Below are 14,437 nucleotides of genomic sequence, written 5' to 3' on the forward strand. Positions count from 1 at the left end.
TGCAACACATACGAAGAGCCCGAGATCAATGAAGTTCAATAGGCAGTTTGGCTCTTCTACTTGATTCTGAGCATGCATGTTTTTTTTGCACGTCGTAATTGCATACAGACGAACGCGATTTGCGATAGGATTTTTCATGTCACGAAAATTGAGATCCTGTTCTCAATCTTTTTTTGTCAGGAAAACTGACAGAAAAAGTGTGATGGAGCATAAACACGGTCGGTTTTCCTGACAAAAACCTCACATCGCACTTTTCTTGTCAGGAAAACTGATTGTGTGTACGAGGCATTATTGTCTTCTGATATGGCTCGTGATGGTGGATTTTGCTACATGCTGACCCCATGTCGGAATATGCATTGCAGGTTGCGGACACAGTAGAGAAGAGACAGGTCAGGAGCCAGGTCCAGCAGTAGGCTAAGATAACAAAGAACAAAGCCAAGGATCAGAGCAGGTAGTGGGTTTACATAGAGAGAAATAAAGCCAAGAGTTAGTTCAGGTGGTGGACTTAGGCCTCGTACACACGGACGGACTGTCCGATGAAAACGGTCCGCCGGACCGTTTTCATCGGACATGTCCGCTCGGAGATTTCTGTCTGATGGTTGTACACACCATCAAACAGAAATCCCCGTGGACACGATACGCGGTGACGTGGCCGCGCCGTCGCCGCGACGATGACGCGGCGACGTGTGCGGCCCTGGAAGTTCAATGCTTCCACGCATGCGTCGACACTTCGACGCATGCGAGGGCTTTCGGCCGAGCGGACATATCCCGTGAGTCTGTACAGACGACCGAACATGTCCGACGGACAGGCTTCCAGCGGACATGTTTCTTAGCATGCTAAGAAACATTTGTCCGCTGGAAACCTGTTCGATCCGCCGGAAAATTTTCCGGTTGGACGTACAGACGCCCGAACATGTCCGCTGAAACTGGTTTGCGGACCAGTTTCAGCAGACATGTTCGGTCGTGTGTACGGGGCCTTATATGCCAGGAACAAAGTTAGACGTCAGTACACAAGAGCCAACTGAGGAAAGCAGGCTGGATAGCAGGCAAGTACAGGATTCACCAGCTAGCTTGCAGCAAACTGAGAGTTTTACTGAGCTTAAAGTGGTTTAAAACCCTAATACATCCTATGCATTAAGGTGAAAAAACTTCTGGCAGTGAACGGCCCCCCAGCCCCCTGTTTTACTTACCTGAGCCCGGTATTTCCCTTGGCTTCTCTCTGCACGGGGTCCTGGCTCTTGATTGGATTGATTGATAGCAGCACAGCCATTGGCTCCCACTGCTGTCAATCAAATCCAATGACATGGGTGCCGGGGGCCGGGACGTACTGCGCATGCGTGTGACGTGGGACAATAAAGTTGTGTCGGGAAAAAAAAAAAAATACGCGCCGGGAAAAAAAATTCAAATTTAAAAAAAAATCGCGGCGATCGAAAAAAAGGTCTGATTTTACATGGTGTACTAAATTTACACATTGTAAAACCAGACCTAGTTTTGCGCAAGCAAATCGTAACTTACGCAGAAACCACAATGCTTAAAAGCTTTGTGGATCTGCTTAAGTCCTCATTTGCATACGCAAAGCGGCATTTCAATGAGAAATGCCCCCAGCGGCGGATGCGGTACATCCTAAGATCTGACAGTGTAAGTGTCTTACAGATGTCAGATCTTCTGCCTAACTTTGGAAAAATCCTTTTGAGGATCGTTTCCAAAGTTAGGCACAGGGATACGCAGGCTGAACAGCAGTTCCGCCTGCGTATCTCCTTTGAAGATTTGGCCCCTTATACCTATCAACATGGCTGTTCACTTTCAACAGCGGCTTCATCATATGTTGGGGGGGTGCATGAGGTTAAGGGTGGGTGTTGGAACCTTTCCAAAGGACGACCAACTTGACTATTGGCTAACAAGTTTGAATCACTGGCCAATGTTTGCCCAACATACCACTGAGCTGCATGGCTGCCCTGCAGCCAGTGTCCTCTCTGAATGTACATTTAGTCCTGCAGGGGGCTTTCTGACAGACAAAAGAGTTCCCTGACATAATTAGCCACATGATATTTGTTAAAATAGATCATTGATAACTACCAAGCCCCTGCTGCAGACTCGGCAGATTACATTTTGGGGGATTTTGCACCCAACGTATTTATTCTCTGTATAGCCTAAGCCTCTTTTTCTTTCAGTGCAGATTTGAAGTAAATCCCACCTCCTGCCACCATTCCTATCTCCTCCTCTTATGAGCATGCCTGGCCACTGTTAACACCTCCTTCTTTCACTGCTGACCTTGCACTGTTAATATCTACTGCCACTGCTGTAGGCCTGTCACTATTACTATTTCATACTGGGCCTATTGCTATTTTTTATTTGGTATACCCAATTTTCCCACAGCTGTTTCACTGTTGTAAAGAATATTTTTTTTTAGGCAGAAGTGAATTTTTTTTACTGTAAAACAGCTGCTGAAAAAAAAAACACTGTAACCCTCCAGACATACAGTATGTCTGGAGGGTTACAGTGTTTTTTTTTTTTTTCAACAGCTGTTTTACAGTTTCAAAAAATGTGTTTGCCCATGTAACAACCTGTGTACTGCACCAACATTTCTATAGGATTACACTGTTTTTGCACCACCAACACCCCAAACCTAATTTTTAAGCAGCTGTTTCACAGATGCACATAGTGTAATGTTCTTGGCAGGTACCATCCTGTGCTCTGCAGGAATATTTACATTTGTTTATGGTGTACTGGCACCAATAGTGCTCAAAATCTAATTTGTTGGCAGCCCCTTTTTTCTTCAGATAAACATTTAACATATTTTTGGCTGGCTACGTACTACTTTGGTACTAGTTTGTATTTTATTACAATGCATCGTCATTAAAAATGGGCAACACATTTTGGAAAACTTGTTGGCTTTCATGCAGGCTGTTTGATCCTTTTACCCTACTTGCACTGGCATGATCTAAAATAATTTTCAATCAAAATGTTTTATTTTTATCATAAATAAATATTAATTACAGAAAATATTCAATACAATAAATTCATCAAATAAAGTACATTATAATATAATTCCCAGTGGATGTATGAGATGTTTCCATTTTCCATAGGTAAGCGTACCACTATGACAGTTAGAACTAACAAGATAGAAAAAATCAAGATATAAATATGTGACTTAAACTTAAAGTCAATTTGAGGATCTAAAATTATTTTCAATACACACTCTTTAAGGTAGTATGGACTAACAGTGATTAAATAAACAGAAACAACCCACCCTTGTTTGCTAACTCAGAATTTTGTGGCATATACAGTACAGACCAAAAGTTTGGACACACCTTCTCATTCAAAGAGTTTTCTTTATTTTCATGACTATGAAAATTGTAGATTCACACTGAAGGCATCAAAACTATGAATTAACACATGTGGAATTATACATAAGATACCCAGATACCCAAGGCCAGATACAAGTCCAAAGGAGATCAAAGATTTGCAGTCCAGGGACCTCGCCTGTGGAATGCACTACCAACCACCATCCGACTGGAGTCGGACCACTTGGCCTTCAGGAGAAAGATTAAAACCCATCTCTTCTGAGGTCAAGGGGTTCCTTACCCATGAAATGGATACAGCGCCCAGAGGCGATTCAGTTCGCATGTGTTGCGCTTTACAAGTCTCTCTCTCTCTCTCTCTCTCTCTCTCTCTCTCTCTCTCTCTCTCTCTCTCTCACAACTGAAAATATATTTCATATTCTAGGTTCTTCAAAGTAGCCACCTTTTGCCAGTGGCGTCTCCAGCTTTCAAATTTAGGGGGGTCACATGGGGGGACAGGGACAAAAGTAGGGGGGCCAACTATAAAATGCAATTATATATATATATATATATATATATATATATATATATATATCCTGGGGCCCTTTACTACGATCCCACTATGGGCCCTTTCACATGTTCTGCAGTGAGCTCCCTTCCTACTATACTGGGGCCCCCAGGGTGGCAGAAAACAAGAGATATATGTCACCAGCACACCAAGAAAATATAAGGGTCCAAAGCAGTGGGAGAACTATCAGGGTTGCAAAGGTTGTCTTGCCACCGGGCCCTGGTGTTCTGCCACAGTGGGGATCCCCAGCTGTCCTGTCCCTGCTATTTACAGAGCTGGTCTGGCGTCTGTCTCCTTGGCAGCGGCGGCAGTCTATTAGGACCTAGTGCTGGTGACATTATGGGTGCATGCAGGGGAAGGCTGGCACTATTGGTTATAGAGAGCTGAGCCCCCAGCTGGTCACCTAGCAGCAGTAATGCTGTATAACCTTCTCTGTTGACATGCTGATCGGCATGTGATCCAGGTGATGCTCCCAGTCAGATCTAATAAACACAGTATTTATTAGCATCAAGAGTACAACCACATAAATATAATCAACCGTATGATCAGCAGCCATGTGGGCTCTATGCCTGTAAAGCAGGGGCGGACTGACCATTCACTGCCCGAGGGCCCCGTGGTGGGAGGGCCCTGGCTGGCTCAGTCTGCCCATGGAGGTGCCCGCAGCAGCGTCAGCTTCTACACAATAAAAAAAAAACCCAGAGAAAGCAGTGCCTTGGCTGCGCTGTTGTATGAGAGGCTCTTGAGGTGTGAGCTGGAGATGGATGGCTTATCAGAGCGGTGAGCCGTGCGGGGATTTACAGTGACAGGCGCTTCGGCCACCTCTCCCCCCTGTGGAATTCAGCTGAGGGGGCGGGGCCGTAAGTCACTGCTGCGGAGGACTGTCTGTGAAGGAGCTGCTGGACTCGGAGGCAGAGTGAATTGCACAGGCATGGCATCCACACAGACCTGCCTGTGCAGAAGCAGGTCAGTGTCATAATGAAAGCACTGTCTGTGTCTCATCTGTGTTATAAGAGCCATGCTGATTGTTACTTTACCTTCTTTCCCTGTACTGTGTCTGTGCTTATTTACCAGGTAGCAGGTCAGGTGCTATTCACTAGTGCACATGATGAGCCATCCATCCCGGCCAGCTCATCCCTCCCAAGCCCCTCATACAACGGCCACATCATCCTAGCTAGCAGGATTTAATGGTTCAAGGCACTGATTTCTGGGGGGTACAGACTAGTTTTTTTTTATTGTGTATGATATGCTGCCACTGCTGCGGGTACCTCCAGAGGCGGACTGACCCGGCCGGGCCCTCAGGCAGTGCCCAACTGACCGAATGGTCAGTCCGCCCCTGCACACTGATATCTGGTACACTGTATGCCACTCAGTGTATAGATATCAGTGTTATATATAGGGAAAAGCACTTAGACCTGATTTACATTGAAGCAATATACCATGCGATTTGACATGTCAAATAGCATGGCAATGGCACTACCCGAATCGGTGCAATGCCCCATTTGTGGCGCCACACAGATTCCCAAAAGTAGTTTCTGTATAACTTTTGGCGACTTCTTGGTGCAATTTCCATAGCCATCTGTGCAGCAACCCGCACAGACGTCTCTGAAATCACCCGCCAAATTCACACTGACATGCAGGTATGAAATCGTGCGAGTTTAGCTGAACTGTCTCACACAATTTCATTCCCGCTGTCAGTGTGAACCTGGACTAAGGCCTGATTCACATCTATGGCATTTTTTGTGCTTTTTGCATTTTGCAGATTTGCACAACAATCCTTTTAACATGGTTTCCTATGGAACACGTTCTGTTGTGCAAATCTGAAAAATGCAAAAAGCACTAAAAATGCCATAGGTGTGAATCCAGCCTAAGTGAGTGTTGTTCCCTATATATATTCCTTACATTGGTGATCAGTGGGAAGAATGCTCCTTACATTGGTGATCAGTGGGAAGGAGGAGGAGGACACACCCAAGGAGCTCTCTGAGAGAACCAACCTTTTTTTTCAAGCCTGGGCCTTGCCTGCTAGCTTGGCCCAGGAATAATGCCTGATCCTGGGGGAGGCCCTGGGATGGATGCCCCTGATGATACGGGGCCTAGTGAGGAGGAGGAGGTGGTGCAGGATCTGACTGTGGGTCCAGGCCCTGGTGAGAATACGGAGGTATTCAGACAAAAGATCATTGATCGTTTTCGGGCGATCGGAAGAGCGGAGGAGAAGCTTAAATGTTTGAAGGCTGAACATAAAAACTTCAAAACCAAGTACTTCCAGGCCTGGAGTAAGAACCGTTCGGCCATGAAGCCTGAGCTACAAGAGATGGAGGAGAAAGTAAAGAAACAATCTTTACTGTTGGAGAAATTAAGAGAGAAAAGTGGAGCGTTTGCTGAAAAATTTAAAAATGAGAGAGGATTTGCCAGCCAGACCTCTGTGGATCAGCGGCAGTCGCAGGTTACAGATAACCCGGGTCCATCTGCCTCTGCGCCTCTCCCCCCATGTCAGGCTGGGGAATCGCCAGCGGCAACCAGCCAGGGGGTTGAGGGTCAACATGGCACCTTACAGTTTATCCAGCAGATGGAGTCACCCCTAAGGGCAGACAGGTCTGCTGGTGAAGCGTCGGAAGTCGCTGTGGAGTCGCAGAGGGGTCGCAGACCAGCACTGGTGGAGAAATCCCAGTGTACTGTGCAGCCGCCTTCCAACATGTCTGCCCCTCCAGCTGTAGTGGACGGTGTCCCGGCTAAAGTGAGTGGTGTCCCGGCTAAAGTGGACGGTGTCCCGGCTGTAGTGACTGCTGGGACATGTGGTTCTACAACCAAGATGGCTGCCAGCTCCAAAGAGCCTGTTTCAGCCTCACCTGGGCTGACTGATGCAGGTGGGGGAGGGGAGCAGTACAGTGCAGCAAGTGGAGTGGAAGCAGCAGCGATGGAAGCCTCCTGCACTGGTTCACCTGTTGCTGTATTACAACAACCTTCACCCTGCTCAGTTGACAATCCTGTCCTGATGGAGAAGAGTCTGCCTGGAGGTGAAGTATGTGTGGACACCGCTGTGAATGTGTACACGGCAGGAATTATGAATGTGCCAGGAAATAATGACAGTAATATTATTGATGAAGCAATGGATGTGGTGGGTGGTGGTGAAGGGGTTAACAATGACATTTTTCCTCCTGCTCAGCAGAGGAAAGACTCAGCTGTGCAATCATCTGCCAAACGCACAACTGGACCCTCTGCGGGGAGGTCTGTGAACAACGGCAGCTATGCAGCAGTTTTGGGGAATCGCACCAAGGAGGGTGGGGGGAATGGTGCAAATGTTGGTGGTCACAATTTGGGGGGTTTTAGTGGGGGGATGGTTGGTGGGTACAAGAGAAGAAATGTGGTCCAGTTGAAGTGGGAGGGGGAGGGGACCCCACCAGTAAGGGGAGGGTGGCAGAGTTGATCCTGGAAATGGGGTTCAAAGTCGCAGACATTTTTGCTTTGATTTGTCCCGTTGGGAGTTCGGAATTTGATTTATCCTTTGTAAAACCTGAGGGTCTGGATTTATTTTGGGAACGTTTTAGGGGGCGCAGGGACCTTCCGCAGTGGAATGGTTGGATGCCAAAGGTGGTTTCCAGGCAGCCTCTAATAAAATCAGTGACGATCCTCGTGCGTAATGAATCCATCCCAGAGGCTGATTTGTTAGTATGGTTACGCCGATATGGTGAAGTCCTCGCTCCACTGCGGAAGGTCCTTGATCAGCATGGGATATGGACAGGGGCCTGGACAGTGTCACTAAAATTGGGGGTGCAGGGAAATGTTGTTCAACATCTGCCCTGTTCAGCCTTTCTGGGGAGGGATAGGCTGACCATTTTTTACCAGGGTCAGCCTAAGGTGTGCAATACATGTGGTGACAAGGGCCATTTTGCCTCCACCTGCACCCGCAAGAAATGTTCTTTCTGCCAGGAGCTTGGCCATTTGGCTAAAGACTGTACTGACATTCGGTGCAATTTGTGCCAAAAACTTGGTCACCCCTACAGTCAATGCCCGGAGGCATTACATAACCTGCCAGGGTTGGAGGCTGAGCTGCAGAGGCTGGATAAGGAGGATGAGGCCACTGAAACTCTTGTTGTCACTCCTGTGTCTGTGACATCTGTTTCTGATCCCCCTAGTGATGTGGTCCCTGAGTCTGTCCCTTCTGTGTCTGTGACATCTGTTTCTGTCCCCCCTAGTGATGTGGTCCCTGAGTCTGTCCCTTCTGTGTCTGTGACATCTGTTTCTGTTCCCCCTGGTGATGTGGTCCCTAAATCTGTCCCTTCTGTGTCTGTGACATCTATTCGTAGATCCTCCAGACTGGCGGAGGCTGCTGGGGGGGCAGGTTTAGCGGATCTTCCCACTCAGCCTCCAGTCCCTGCCCCTCAGCAGCGCAAGCGTGGTCAGGGGAATGTGGGGGTGCTGGATGGGGGTGGGGCTGATGGAAGGGTGTCCATACCCCATGTCTCACATTCCGTTGATGGGGATTCGGATGAGGAGGGGTGGGAGACGATCAGGAGGAAGAAAAAAAAGAAGAGAAAGGCTAGAAAACCGGTCGTCTCTTCCTCAGAGTCGGATCCAAGAGGGGTTCCCCTTGGTAACACCTTTTCTGTGTTGTCAGGGGACAAGATGTCTTTGTCTTCTCCCTTATCATCTATGGATGAGGGGGAGTCACGTACTTTGAAGAGAGCTGTTTCTGGTGATGAGAGTGTGGTGAAGGTCAAGAAACGACTACCCCAATCATCCTGATGGCAGTTGCCCCTCCGATAAAGGTGGCGACCATTAATGTCGCCAGCATTAAATCTGCAAGAGCTCGTGATATGGCCTTATTTTTGCTCAGTTTGATGCCGAGATTTTATTTTTGCAAGAGACCTGGCTCCATACTTTGGCCGATGTCCATCTGGCAAAAAGGGAGTGGAGATGCGGTCCCTCCTTTTGGTCTCTTGCGGCTGAGCCCTGCAGCGGAGTTGCGGTACTTTTTAAAACCGATATGGTAACGTGCCGGTGGGTAATTGAGGTAGAAATAGGTAGATGCATGGTGTTGGACGTTTCTGTTAGGGGGCATGACCTGCGCCTGATCAATATCTATGGGCCGCAGTCAAGGTGGGGCAGGAAATGCCTCCTCACAGAGATCAAGCCCTTCCTTTTTACGTCCCAGCAGGTTGTCTTTGGAGGTGACTTTAACACCATCATTAAGCCTGAAGACAGGAGAGGCTCCATAGACAGGCTGGGATACGATAGCGTTTTTCTTAGATATATGGTGAGACAAGCAGGCCTGGTAGATGTGCATATTAAGCACTGCCCTGGCAGCACGGGATTTACATTTCAGAGAGGGAATAGTCAGAGTAGGATAGATAGTTTTTTTTTAAAGGAGAACTCTGCTTTCTCGGCTCCTGAGTTGAGGGCGGTGGAGTTCTCTGACCACTGTATGCTGTCTGTGACTCTGAATGCCTCGGACACTCCACCCAGGGGAAGGGGTACCTGGAAACTGAATTTGGCTCTCCTGGAAGATGTAGAGGTAAGACAATCCTTTGAGGACTTTTTTCAGGCACAGGTTTCTATTCTGGACTTTTGCAGCAGTAAGTCAGAGTGGTGGGAGCTTGTGAAACAAAGGGCAATTGGACTTTTCAAGGCCATAAGTAAGAAGAAGCAGCTTGGTATGTACATTGCCTACCAGCATTTGCGGAGGAAGCTTGATCGTCTTGTCTCGTATGTAGGAGATCCAGGGGAGATCTGAGGTGAAGTTTCTTCTTAGGAAGTGTCAATACGACCGGCGTGCCTCCTTGGTTCTGGAGAGGGATTATGGAAAATATCACTCGCCTGATCCTTACCAGAACTGTAAGCAAGGCATAGCAGTTAAGACGGTCATAGGCCTGAGGGATGGTACGGGTTCCCTGGTGAAGTCCAGATCAGGGATCCTGGAGATCTTCAGATCATATTACGCTGACCTTCTGGGGAGAACGGACCTTTGTCGGGACAAGATGGAAAGCTTTCTGGATTCTACTCCAGGATTGGGAAATGGTACATTGCCTTTGATGGATTTGACAGAACCAATTTCAGCGGATGAGGTAGTTCATGCTATAGACAAGCTGGCTACCAAAAAATCGCCTGGGCCAGATGGGTTGACAGCTTAATTCTACAAGTGTTTTAAGTCCATTCTGGCTCCCTTTTTAGCAGAGGTTTATAACAGCTGTCTAGAAGAGGGTTCGCTCCCTCCCTCCATGAGGCAATCCGCTGTGATTCTTCTGTCAAAAGGTAAAGACCCCTCAATGATTGAGAACTGGCGCCCCATCAGTCTTCTCAATGTTGATAGAAAGATCTTGGCGAAGATTCTTTTTTGGCGCTTGTCGTCAGTGGCAGGCGATTTGTTGTCCAGTCATCAGCATTGCTCAGTCCAAGGTAGAAGCACCTTTTCAGCGATTTTAGCTGTCCGGGAGGCTTTGGAACGATGCAGGGCTGCCGGATGGAGAAAGTACTTGCTGGCACTTGATCAGGCGAAGGCTTTTGATAGAGTCAATCACGAGTACCTGTATTTGCTACTTGGTAGATACGGCCTGCAGGGGAGGTTTATAGATTGGCTGAAGACATTATATAGAGGGGCTGAGAGCTTCCCACTAGTTAATGGTTGGGTTGGACGGCCTTTTGAGGTTGGCTCTGGTGTGCGCCAGGGATGTCCTCTGAGCCCCCTGCTATATGTTTTTGCAATCGACCCCTTCATAAAAAGGCTAGAGTGTGGATCATTCTGCGGGGTGCCTTTGGGCATTGCTGGTGTGCCGCCCTTGAAGGTCGTGGCCTATGCCGATGATGTGTCTGTTATTGTCTCTGGGACGGAGGAGGCGCAGGAGGTGGTCTCTATGATAGAGCAGTACACGGAGGCCTCTGGTTCTAAAGTCAACCATGAAAAGAGTGAAGTTTTCTGGATGGGTGAGGAGGGTGAAAGCTTCGAACTTCCGGATGCCTTCCCAGAGCCCCAGCAGGAAATTAAAGTGTTGGGCATCAAATTTGGTCCTGGTGACTATGGTCATCGGAATTGGGAAAGCAGGTTGGTGTGTGCCAATGCCAAAGTAGCAAGCTGGAAGAAATGGAGGCTTTCCTTGAGGGAGAAGGTTGACTTGATCAAAACGTACCTGGTCCCAATCTTTTTATATGTCAGCTTCGTCTGTATCTTGCCATCATCTCTCTATGCAAGGGTGTACAGCTGTTTTTTCCAACTGTTATGGGGAAATGGGCTGAACTTGATCAAACGCAATGTAACTTACCTGTCTAGGCGGGAGGGTGGCCTAGGAATGGTCAACCCAATAGTTTTCTTTTCTCTGCTCTTTTTAAAGTACAATCTTGGTAACATGCTAGCAGAGAACCCGCCGGGATGGGTGGGTATTTTTCAGTCTTGTTTTAGGCCTTTTCTGCGATGCTGGGAAGATGGCGGGCCAGTGAAAAGTCTGAGAGTCCAACATGGCAAGCTCCCGGCTTATGTTGCCCCGTGTCTGAAAATACTTTGGCAGTGGCAGGTGACAGCGGAGGATATCAAGTCCCTCCCCAGGAAGCTTCTGGAGAAGAGAATTTTGAGCTCGGCTTTCAGTGTGTCACTGGCCTTAAGGGATTGCCCAGGCTCTGTAATGAGGGAGGGATTGCGTTTAATCAATTTAGAAAGAATCCCTCTGAAGTTTAGGGATCAAGCCTGGCTCGCTTTCCATGGAAGGCTCTATGTGAGAGGGAACCTAAAGAATCGCTCTGTGGATGATCGGGATTGTCCTAGAGCGGAGTGTGTTGGTAAAGTGGAGTCTATGGACCACTTTTTGCTGCAGTGTCCCTTTAACATAGAGGTGTATAAAAGGGTGGGGAGGGCTCTAGGCATTCCCTTTTTCTATCGCATGAGTTATGTGGAGTGGGTGTACGGGGCATTCCCGACTCGCTGGGATTTTGATTTCAATACACTTTTTCTAGTTAGTATAGTTGTCCGTTACTTCACATGGAATGCACGGTGCCAGATTACCCTGCGGAAGAAAGTCCTCTCTGTCGAGGTGGTGGTGCACGATATTCTGGGTGAGGTTGGGAAAATTCGGGGTCTTGAGAAGGGCAGGGAACCTCGGGCGGTCTGGAAAAGGGCGTGGAGGAATATCAGACCTGCCTTTGGTGAGCTGCCCGTCTCTGAGTGAGGAGTTATTTTCCCTTTCTGTCTCTTTCACTTCCTTAGCTTTTGTTGGTTAGTATCTTTTTGAAGAAGGGCTGCATGCATAATGGGTGCGGGCTTGTTTCTTGACCTTGCAGGTTTGTCTGGTGTAGTGGTGTGAGTTGTAGTAGGATTTATTTCACCAGTGGTTACATGATTTTTGCTTTGCTGTAAAGTCTTTTGTTTGAGAGCAGATTTGCTATATTTATTTTCATTTATGTAAATATGTATATATTTATGTATTTTTTATATATAGTGATTTTATGCTTTTTGTTTGCAAGACTTTTAAAAAACTAAATTGGGAAGAATGCTCCTTACATTGGTGATCAGTGGGAAGAATGTCCCTTACATTGGTGATCAGTGGGAAGAATGGGCCAAATCCACAAAAGAGATACGCAGGCGGAACTGCTGTTCGGAACTGCTGTTCAGCCTGCGTATCTCTGTGCCTAACTTTGGAAACGATCCTCAAAAGGATTTTTCCAAAGTTAGGCAGAAGATCTGACATCTGTAAGACACTTACACTGTCAGATCTTAAGATGCAGTACCGCATCCGCCGCTGGGGGCATTTCGAGTCGAAATGCCGCCTAGCGTATGCAAATGAGTACTTAAGCAGATCCACAAAGCTTTTAAGCTTTGTGGGCCTGATTCCCAAAAACCTGTGTAAATTTAGGATTATCTAACTTATGTCATTTAAGTTACGGCGCCCTAAGTTGGTGTCGTAAGTACCGTATCCACAGCGCATTTCCGCACAAATTTGCGCCATCCTTAACCTAAGTTCCAATGCGTAAGGCGTGGTTATGGCAAGTGGGAATGAAGTGGGCGTGCTTCATTGTAATGAGCCGTGACCCCATGCAAATGAAGGGCCGGCCGTACTGCGCATGCGTGCACGAATCTGGACCTCACTGCGCATGTGCAGAACTTTGGTCATCGCAATCAGTGAGATAGGTAAAAGGCCAAGCGTAATTAGTTTGAGGATCGCCCTGTGTCTAAATAGCCCCAGTCAAACACACTTCTATTGCAAAAGTATTTCCCTGTGTTCCCTTCCTAAAGCAAGTTGCTTCTGCTTTGAACGTTTGTCAGTGTTTGTTGGTAAGATTTGTTTGTGAGAAAAGTGTTTGTGGAGTTGGAGGGTATAGTTGGTGTTTGTTTTTGCTAATTTGTTCTTTGTTTTGATTGTTTGCCTGTTTGTTTTTGAGAAGTGTGTCTTTTTTGGTGTGTGTTTTTTTTTTGGTTTCCCTTTTTTGCCTGTTATTTTTTGAATTTATAGTAGCTGTCTGTTTTTTTTGTTTTTTTATTGTTTTTATTTTCTTTGTTGTGTGTGTGTATTGTTGTTTGTTTTTTGGGTGAGTTCCCTGTTGCTGGGTGTTGTCTGTCATGGCTCCCAAGCGCAGGAAGCTAAATTTTACACCGGCAGAGAAGCATATACTTGCTCAGGGCGTCATTAAATATGGGCGATTTCTCCATGGCCCTGAGAGCCACAACACCACCCCGGCCAGGAGGAAGTAGATCCTTAAAAATATTACCGATCGGATCAATGCGGCGGGGGGAGACCAGGACCATCGCTGGAGTTCAAAAAAAGATCAATGACTTGAGGAGCGTGTCCCGGAAAAAGCTGGCAACGCTGCATGCCCATACCAGGGGCACTGGAGGAGGGGGACCCTGCCCAGTCAGGATGAGTGAGGAGGAATGGGCAGTGGCCCAGTGTTTCCACCCACAGCAGGTGGTGGGCCTGCCTGGCTTTGACAATGATCCTCTTATGAGGACAGGTAATTTTTTTGAATTTCTATCTGGTGATTAGCATGTGTGGGTGGGGGAAGGGAAGATGTGCCAAGTGTGTGGATCCACCAACCTGTGATTGTTTTGTGTCCTCCCCAGATGGCCAGGAGGTTGCTGGGTCATCAGCCCAGGAGGTTGCTGGGTCATCAGCCCAGGAGGTGGCAGCCCCATCAGCCCAGGAGGTGGCAGCCCCATCAGCCCAGGAGGTGGCAGCCCCATCAGCCCAGGAGGTGGCAGCCCCATCAGGTCAGGAGGTGGCAGCCCCATCAGGGCAGGAGGTTCCTGGCCCATCAGGGCAGGAGGTTCCTGGCCCATCAGGGCAGGAGGTTGCTGGCCCATCAGGGCAGGAGGTTGCTGGCCCATCAGGGCAGGCTGCTGCACCACCCCCAAGACAGGCTGATGCAGAGTCCCAAGAAGGGCAGGATTCGCCATGGGAGGGGAGTGCCTACAACTCCCCAAATTTGGATGTTGAGTGGGAGGAGGATGAGGGGGAGGAAGATGACAATATTGAGATTGGGCAGCAAATCATGATGGGCCAAGATATGACCTTTGAGTCATCCCCTGAGGGAACCCCACAGGCGCCCAGCAGTCAGGCCACCATCATGGGAGGCCCCTTCCAACCCTCCTCCAACATGCAGCAGCACCCATGGC

This window comes from Rana temporaria, chromosome 1, assembly GCF_905171775.1.
Source record: "Rana temporaria chromosome 1, aRanTem1.1, whole genome shotgun sequence".
Taxonomy (NCBI): Eukaryota; Metazoa; Chordata; class Amphibia; order Anura; family Ranidae; genus Rana; species Rana temporaria.